The sequence below is a fragment of the Hevea brasiliensis genome, chromosome 3 (genome assembly GCF_030052815.1).
Source record: "Hevea brasiliensis isolate MT/VB/25A 57/8 chromosome 3, ASM3005281v1, whole genome shotgun sequence".
NCBI lineage: Eukaryota > Viridiplantae > Streptophyta > Magnoliopsida > Malpighiales > Euphorbiaceae > Hevea > Hevea brasiliensis.
This window is the reverse complement of record NC_079495.1, coordinates 99,311,295-99,320,915: the sequence shown is the minus strand read 5'-3', so window position 1 is coordinate 99,320,915 and position 9,621 is coordinate 99,311,295.

The window sequence follows — 9,621 nt, the reverse complement described above, 5'->3', positions numbered from 1 at the left end:
GTTCGGCCCATAGGTTGGGTCGTGACAAATGTGGTATCAGAGCTTAGGCTCTAGATTCATAGGGAAAAATTGTCTAAAGTGTTGGGAAGAGTCTAATAGGAGTCACATGTGGAATATAGGGTCCACATTCGTCTTGCATTGTTATCTTTGCTTCTAGTTTCTGCCTTGTATAATTGTGTGTAAATATGAGTCTATAGAGCTGTGTAACATGTAGTTTTGAATTTTATGGGCTGATGCTGCTGAATTTCAGGAAAATGCGTAGAAGCAAGAGAGTTGCCACTGCACCAGAACCAGATGTGCCTGACGAGGTGTCGTCACAGGATGAGGCACCTACCACGAGGAGGCGGGGTAGGAGGCCTAGAGCTGCTCAAGTAGAAGAGCAGCTGCCACCAGTTTAGGATCAGTCTTTTGTGGCACAAGGTCCCATGGACCCAATGGCAGCTACTCTAGCTGGTTTGCAGAGAACCATCGATATGATGGCACAGTATATGGTCCACCCTCCCCAATAGCAGCAGTCCACCGCACCAAGAGGAGCACCTTAGAAACAGATAATTAATTTCAAGAAATTAGTGCCTGGTACTTATGATGTGTCAGACGATGCCTATCGGTTTTTGGATTCCTGCAAACAGGCAGGGATGGAGTTGCAGTTGACTGATAGGAGGCTTATAGAGTGTGTGCAGCATGTCATGGGGCCTATGCCTAGACAATGGATGAATGACTACATATTACCTCGGATGGAAGGTTTGTCATGGACCCAGTTTATGGAACTGTTTATCAACAGGTTTGTGCCAGAAAGTTTCAGAGATCAAAAGCAGTGGGCCTTTGAGGCCTTAAGGCAGAATGGCAGGTCTGTAGATGAATATGCTACAGAATTTCTGGAACTGAGCAGATATGCCTCTACAGCAGTGGCTACAGAAAGTATGAAGGTAAAAAGGTTCCTAAAGGGGCTGGACAGGAGGTATGCAAACCTGGCCATGATGTTTGATAAGTCTTTTGATGTGGTAGTTGATCGAGCCTGACAGATTGAGATTAGCTACACAGGAGATGACAGTGGAAGAGCAAAGAAAAATAGAGCAGAGGGTTCTTCAGGTGTTCCCCACATGGGTACTACGGATAGCGGAGGCCAAGGTCATTATAGAGGAAGAATTAGGAATAAGAAGAGTGGTTTTAGACATAAATCTCGAGGATTCAGACTAGGGTACAGATCCAGCAGTGGTCACAGTTCGGGATACAGCAGTTCTGGGTCTGGTTCAGGATCCTCCCTTGCACCTTGTGCACAGTGTGGAAGAGGACATTCAAGACCTTGTATGATGGGTTCAGGAGTATGCTTCAGGTGTGGCCAACCAGGTCACTTTGCTAGAGAATGCCCCGTGTTCAGTGAGCCACAGATGAGGTCACAGGGTTCTATTGCAAATGTTCCTCATCAGTTTTATCTTGGTACTTCCAGCATGGCAGGCAGTCAGTTCAGTGGCCAACAGGGCCGAGGACAAGGAGGACGTGGATTTGGAGGCAGATCAGGAGGTAGAAGTCAGTATCAGGGTTCTGCAACGCAGGGTAGGGGTCAAGCTCGGGTTTTCACCCTGACCCACCAGGATGCTCAGGCTTCCAATGCAGTTGTGGCAGGTATTCTTCTAGTCTGTTCCTATGAGGCTCGTGTTTTGATAGATCCGGATGCTACGCACTCATTTGTCTCCCTAGTATTTTCCATGAGATTGGGTAGGAACCCTACAACTTTAGAATGTCCTTTGTCTGTAGCTACCCTGCTTAGTGATAACATAGATGTAGATATGGTTTTTCCGGGTAGCCCAGCAGTAGTGGATAAAAGAATCCTCCCAGCGGACTTGGTTCCTCTACCAGTAATGGATTTCGATGTAATTTTGGGAATGGATTGGTTGGTAACTCATTATGCCACTTTAGACTACAGGAATAAAAAGGTGTATTTCCACATACCTGGTGTGGAAGAGTTTAGCTTTGATGGTGACAGGAGCGTGGCTCCATATAATTTAGTGTCAGCAATTAGTGCTAGAAAAATATTGAGACATAGATGTCAAGGGTATTTGCCATTGGAGAGAGATACATCTGTAGAAGGTGTCAACATGGAAAATGTTCCTGTTGTCAGAGAATTCATGGATGTCTTCTCTGAGGAGTTTCCAGGGTTGCCACCAGGAAGGGAAATAGAGTTCTACATTGATGTTATGCCGGGTACAAACCCCATATCAATGCCACCTTCCAGGATGGTATCAGCAGAATTGAAAGAGCTAAAGGAGCAACTACAGGAGCTTTTGGACAAGGGTTTCATACGTCCGAGCACTTTACCCTGGGGTGCTCCTGTTCTATTTGTGAGAAAGAAAGATGGGTCCTTGAGGTTGTGTATTGATTATAGACAGTTGAACAAGGTGATTGTGAAGAACAAGTATCCACTTCCTCGGATCGATGATTTGTTTGATCAGCTCCAAGGGGCTAGATTCTTTTCCAAGCTAGACCTACGATCAGGCTACCATCAGTTGAGAATCAGGAATGAGGATGTCTCCAAAACAGCATTCAGGACAAGATATGGTCATTATGAGTTCTTGGTGATGTCTTTTGGACTCACTAATGCACCAGCAGCCTTCATGGACTTGATGAACAGGGTGTTTAGGCCATTCTTGGACCGTTTTGTCATCATATTCATAGATGACATTTTGGTATACTCTCGGACCGAGGAAGAACACGTGTGGCAATTGAGGATGGTGTTGCAGACTTTGAGGGAGCACCAGCTATATGCCAAATTTTCAAAATGTGAATTTTGGCTAGAAAGCATCTCATTCTCGGGACACGTGGTTTCTAGTGAAGGCATTCAAGTGGATCCCAAGAAAATTGAGGCTGTAACTGATTGGCTTAGGCCTACAACAGTCACTGAGGTGCGAAGTTTTCTGGGCCTAGCTCGCTGCTATAGGCATTTTGTGCAGGATTTTTCCAGAATAGCAGCTCCCCTAACTAAGTTAACTCGGAAGAATGTTTCATTCATTTGGATAGATGACTGTGAGGAGAGTTTCCAGAAGCTCAAGGAGTGTCTAACCACCGCCTTTGTGTTAACATTACCGACGAGTGGTGAAGGATACACTGTGTACTGTGACGCCTCCAGAGTTGGCTTAGGGTGTGTTTTAATGCAGAATGGAAAAGTGGTGGCTTATGCTTCAAGGCAGCTAAAGAGGCATGAGCAGAATTACCCCACCCATGATTTGGAAATGGCGACTGTAGTCTTTGTACTAAAGATTTGGAGATATAACCTGTATGGTGAAGTGCGCGAGATATACACTAACCACAAGAGTTTAAAGTACATCTTCCAACAGAGGGATTTAAACTTGAGACAGAGGAGATGGATGGAGCTTCTGAAGGACTATGATTGTACCGTCCAATACTACCCTGGGAAGGCCAATGTAGTAGCAGATGCTTTGAGCATAAAATCTTTTGGCAGCTTGGTGCACATATCAGCAGAGAAGAGACCGTTGATTCAGGAAGTACATGAGTTGATGGATCAAGGTCTGATCTTAGATTTTTCAAATGAGGTAGTATTATTGGTTCATTTTTCAGTGAGACCAGACCTATAAGATAGAGTCAGAGTTTCCTAGCACAGAGATCAACAATTGATGAAGATCATAGAAAGAGTACAGTAGGGTGAAGTTGGTGAGTTTGGGTTTGCCAATGATGGAGCCCTTATGCAAGGTTCCAGGATATGTGTGCCCGATGTGGACAATCTCAGAAATGAAATCATGCGAGAGGCACACTATACACTATTCAATGTCCACTCAGGCTCTACCAAGATGTACCACGATGTGAAAGATAGCTATTGGTGGAATGGCATGAAGAGAGAGATAGCTGACTTTGTGTCCAAGTGCTTAACTTATTAGAAGGTGAAGTTTCAACACCAGAGGCCGTCAGGGAAGCTACAAGAGCTCCCTATCCCAGAATGGAAGTGAGAAATGATTACTATGAATTTTATGACTGGGTTGCCTCGTACCACGCGGAGGTATGATTCGATATGGGTAATTGTAAATCACCTAACTAAATCAGCTCATTTCTTGCCTGTGAAGACCACATATTCTATTGCACAGTACGTCCGACTCTATATTCGAGAAATAGTCAGATTACATGGAGTTCCTGCTTCCATAATATCTAACAGAGGGCCCCAGTTCACTTCTCAATTTTGGAGAAAGTTGCAGGAGGCACTTGGCACACAGTTGAACTTTAGTACCACTTTTCACCCTTAGACAAACAGACAGTCCGAAAGGACAATCCAAACACTGGAAGACATGCTTCGCATATGTGTTTTGGATTTTGGAGGTCAATGGGATGATCAGTTACCCTTGTTAGAGTTTGCCTACAAAAACAGTTATCACTCCAGTATAGGGATGGCACCCTATGAGGCACTATATGGTAGAAAGTGTAGGTCTCCTTTGTGTTGGACGAAAATGGGAGAAGTGAAGGTGCATGATGTAGACCTAGTGCAGTACACTTCAGAGATGGTTCCCTTAATCAGGGAACGATTGAAAACAGCTTTCAGTAGGCAAAAAAGTTATGGAGACCCCAGAAGGAGGGATGCAGAGTTTGCAGTAGGCGATTACGTATTTTTGAAGGTTTCTCCGATGAAGGGAGTCATGAGATTTGGAAAGAAGGGCAAGTTGGCACCTCGATATATTAGACCTTTTGAGGTTACTGATAGAGTTGGAGCAGTTGCCTACCGGTTGGAGTTACCACCCAACCTTTCTCATGTTCATCCTGTATTTTACATCTCCATGCTCAGGGAATACATACATGATCATTCTCATGTGCTACAGCCGGATATAGTAGAGCTGAAGGAAGACTTAACTTTTGAGGAGCAACCTGTAGCCATAGTGGACTACCAAGTGAGGATGCTAAGATCAAAACAAATCTCTATGGTTAAGGTTTTGTGGAGGAGCCAGTCAGTGGAAGAGTGCACCTGGGAGTCAGAGAGGAACATGCGTAGCAAGTACCCTTATCTATTCAATATGTAATTCTGTACTTTATTCTGCCTTGTGTAAAATTTGAGAACAAATTTTCTGTAAGGGGGGAAGAATTATTTGAAATTTTTCTGATTTTAGAAATTGGGTTTGATTTTCCGAAACTATAAAACTTTGATGATTTTTAAAAATTAATTTAAAGACCATGTATCAAAATTAAAAATATATTTGGACTCTACGAATTTTTCTCAGTTTTCTAGAATTTTTTCAAAATTTTTGGGCCTCGTTTTCAGTCCCAAGGCAGAGTAAAAATTCAAAATTTTGCTTGAATCGGACCAACTGAATCGAACCGAACCAGATCGGACCAGTCGAATCGAACTGGCCAGCTCCTTTTCTTCTTCCTCTGTGCACGTCCCTGACCCCTCTTCCTCTGCATCACTTATATGTATATATCTATGTAGTTAAACTCTAGGCATGTTTTATGTTGCATTCACAACTGTTAAAGTGCCCTGGATGTGTTTGTGGTAATTTGGAGCAGTGTGCGTGCGTTGGCATGCTTGTGGTATAGTGTTGGATATGGACAGGACGGGTAGACATGGCTTGAGATCTTCGCTGGGACCTGGTCATTCGGGGTAGACATGGTTTGAGTTCTTCGCTGGGACCCCGTATTGGTTTATTAAGCGAAAGTCCAGCTTGAGTTCTTCGCTGGCAGAGGTTAGATTAAGAGGGCTGTATAGGGGATCAGCTCCCATATATTTATGGTTTGACCTTATCGAGTGTGTGAGTGCTCCAAATTACCTTTTTGCTATTATGATGTGAAAATATTGACGATATTGCATTTCACTTTACATGGTGCATTAGCTTTAGATAGCTATAGAGATTATAGTTAAAATTGATATTTTACTCTCTAAGTCGAACGCTCACTCCTGTTCATTATTTTTCTAGGCTACAGGAGGATTATTGTTGTGGTTAACCTGCTTTTCTTCTTCGCAGGTCGTTTATTAATGTTTGTATAATTCTGTTAACTCCTAAAATTTCCGCATGTGTTAGAAATATTTATTTGATTTGGGTCTGTAATATAATTTACCATGTTAGACCTGTAAACTTATTATATGCATGTATGTTGGATTGGATGAGGGAGTTGAGCTCCCATTTGACTTTATGTTATTATGAGTATGTGGCGGGTGAGCTGACCTCCCCAATTGATTATATGTTGTGTTTACAGGTCCGACGAGTCAAAAACTCCCCGTTAAAAGGTCTATTTTATGGCCAGATTCTGTCCGGTTGAATTCTTGAAATTGGGCCCAAATGGGCCTTAGAGTTGGGTTGAGGAATAGTTAGGCTTACTACGAGCCTCGGGGGCTTTAGGCTGGCTCAGGTCCTAGTGTCAGTCCGGCCCATAGGTTGGGTTGTGACATTACGAAAGTCAAGTCTCGAATTTAAATCTATCACGTGAGAGATATACTTTTAATTTGGTAGTTATCTTAGTGATATAGTCTTGTCCCACCTTGATTTGACTCTCCGTACTAACATAATGACTAAATAACCTCTACTTAGAAGTGTAATGGAAAGAAGTGGTAAGTTATTTAATGGTTTGTCTTATTAGGTGTTATCTCGAGTTCGGTGGTAAGTACCTTTTTATGGGGTTGAGTTAAATTGAGAATATCAACCAGTGACCCCAGACCTCGAGTCTAAGGAGGGTTATGACCATCATACACGAAGAACCCTCATTTTTTGGAATTCAAAAAAAAAATTGATATGTCTTTAACTGCTGAATCAAATCAGTCTAGACTACAATTTTATGTGGTATGAAAATTATATTTTTTTTTGTATAAAAAATAAATTATGTTTTGCCCCTATAGAATTAACTAGTAATAAACACAACTTACACTATCTCAAGTTTGAGTTTATGGTAACTTATCTTTCTTTGTAAAATAAATTTTACTTTTTATCAGTAATTACCTTTAAATGAATTATTAAAATCTAATACAATGATGAAATACAAAGTATAAATAAAGTAAGTTCAAATTAAATTAATTATATTCTCAAAAAAATATTATTAAAGTAACTACAAAAAAACAAAATTCTCTAATTTTCTTTTAAGACCTTTATTTTTAGAAAAAAGCATTTTTATCTATATTTTTGAAAAAAAAAATGTTTAAAAATTTTAAAATAAAATTATAAATTTAAATTTTATGTACAAAATTATTACTCATTATTTTTATTAAAAATGTGAAAATTTATAGAAAATATTAAAAAGTGGAAATAGAATTTATAGTTGTATAGAAATAAGATTCAATTTATCATAGGATTTTTAATTTATATTAATTAAATAATTATATTTAATGTGTAATGGTATTTTAGTTGACTGAAAAGTTCACCTCACATTCGTATTTTCATCTATATTATAGATGAATTATATATGATAGTCTTTACATGTATCAAATTAAAAAAAAAAAACTAATTTAAAAAAAAAAAAAAATATATATATATAATCGATATCTGAGATGGCTCGATATAATATAATTCTTGATTTAATTATATTAAAACAATAAAATAAAAAATGTGTCCATTATTAAAAACTTGTTCACAGATAAATTCTTAAATATAGAAAAAAATATTCGAATTATATGACTATTTGATAATTTTTTTTCTTCACACTATGTCTGCTTAATAATTTAAAAAATATTATATATTTAAGTCATAGGGTATTTTGCAATAGACACTTGTTTGATTAAAATCAAACATTAAAAAACCATAATTTTTAATTATAAAAATAATTAATCGATGGATATGAAAAATATTATTATTGTAATAAATAAAAAAATTAAATTTTAAAATTCAAAGATGCATGGAGGAATGAAGAATAATGAATGAGAAAATTAATATTTAATGTAAAAAATAATTATAGCTTAATATAAATATTTTATTATAGTTTAGTATTTATATTATTATTATCACTACTCAATTGAGATTTATATTATTTGTCATTGAATACTAATAATTGATGTTGTTTAACATATTTTAAATAATAAAAATTAAATATTTATTTTTTTACTAAATATTAAATATTTAAATACAATGCATTTATCATATATTTTAAAGCTTGTGTAAATTTTATTAGAGAATTTTTGACTTATTATGTTATTTTAGTTGATGTTGTAATTGGATTATGGGAAATTTAATTTATTCTTACTTTAATTATACTTATCCATTTATCGATATATCAATAAGATCAGTGGTTAAAAATATATCACTCACTTAATAAAATGTCAAGTTCGAGTCTCCACTCTTCTCTATATATAAAAAAATGACTAATGTATAGATAATAAGAAAAAAATTCATCATTAAAGTACTTTCTTTTACATTTATCTCTTTTATCAATTTTTTTTTGTCCTAAAAGTTTTTTATTTTTACATATTTATCTCTTTTATTATTAACCAAATCTTGTAGTATTTAAATGGTATTAAGAGTTTGAATTCTAATAAATTTTTATATCTATTAAATAAAAGAGTCCAAATCTTAATAATAATAGAAATCAAGATAACACTTTTTTACTAAGAAAGAATAAAAAATGGCACATTGTTTTAAGAAGAATTTAATATGCTTTTATGCAAAAATATGTTATAATGTTATACTATTATTTTTTATAATAATTATATCTTATAAAATAGAATAATTAATCAATCTTATTATTATGGTCTTGATTAAATTTGAATTAAAATCAAATACAAAAGAAAATATTAAAAATTAAAGAATGCTTATTAAATTTAAAATGGAATTGTTTTTATAAAGATTTGTTAAATAAAGTTTAGTGGAATATTTATTCAGTAAAATAAGTCTAATATTTCTTAATTTCAAAATAATATTAATATAAAAAATGAGATAATGTATAAGACTTAACAAAATTTGTAATTTAATGAAAGAATTGCAAATACTTTATTTTTGTTAATATATATATATATATATATATTATACTAATTTTATTAAAATTCTTATCCCAATAATTTTTAAGTTTAAATTACAAAATATTGAAGAGAGTTAGGAATGTTATAAATTTTTATTAATAAAATTACTTATGAGTAAGAATATGTATAAGTTCCCTACTCATTTATACTTTTATATGTTACATATTATAAATATTAATGATATATATATAAATTATAATATAATATTATAAATTAATTAAAGAAATAATATATTAGTAAAAAGTTAAATTAGAAATTGTGCTATAATTTCATAAATAATAAATAAAATTAAATATTATTTTATTTATGAATATATGTCCCTTTCATTTATATTTTTTCATATATTATAATAAATTAATAAATTTTAATAATTAAATAAAAAATAGCTTTAGAAAAAAAAAGCCATAAAAAATAAAATTAATACACTTTGAATTTTAATTGGTATTATCAATTTTTTTAAAAAAATGTTATGAATTCATTTTTTTAATAAAAATCAACAATTTTTTTAAACACGGAAGTTATATTTTTTATATATAAAAAAAGATTTTGTCATTTTAATTATTGTTAACAAAATTTATTATCAATTACAATAAAAAAATATTTTTCATGTACTATAATAAAATTATAAATTTTAATAATTAAGTATAAAATGACACTAGAAAAAGAGAATGCCATAAAAAAACAAAACTAAA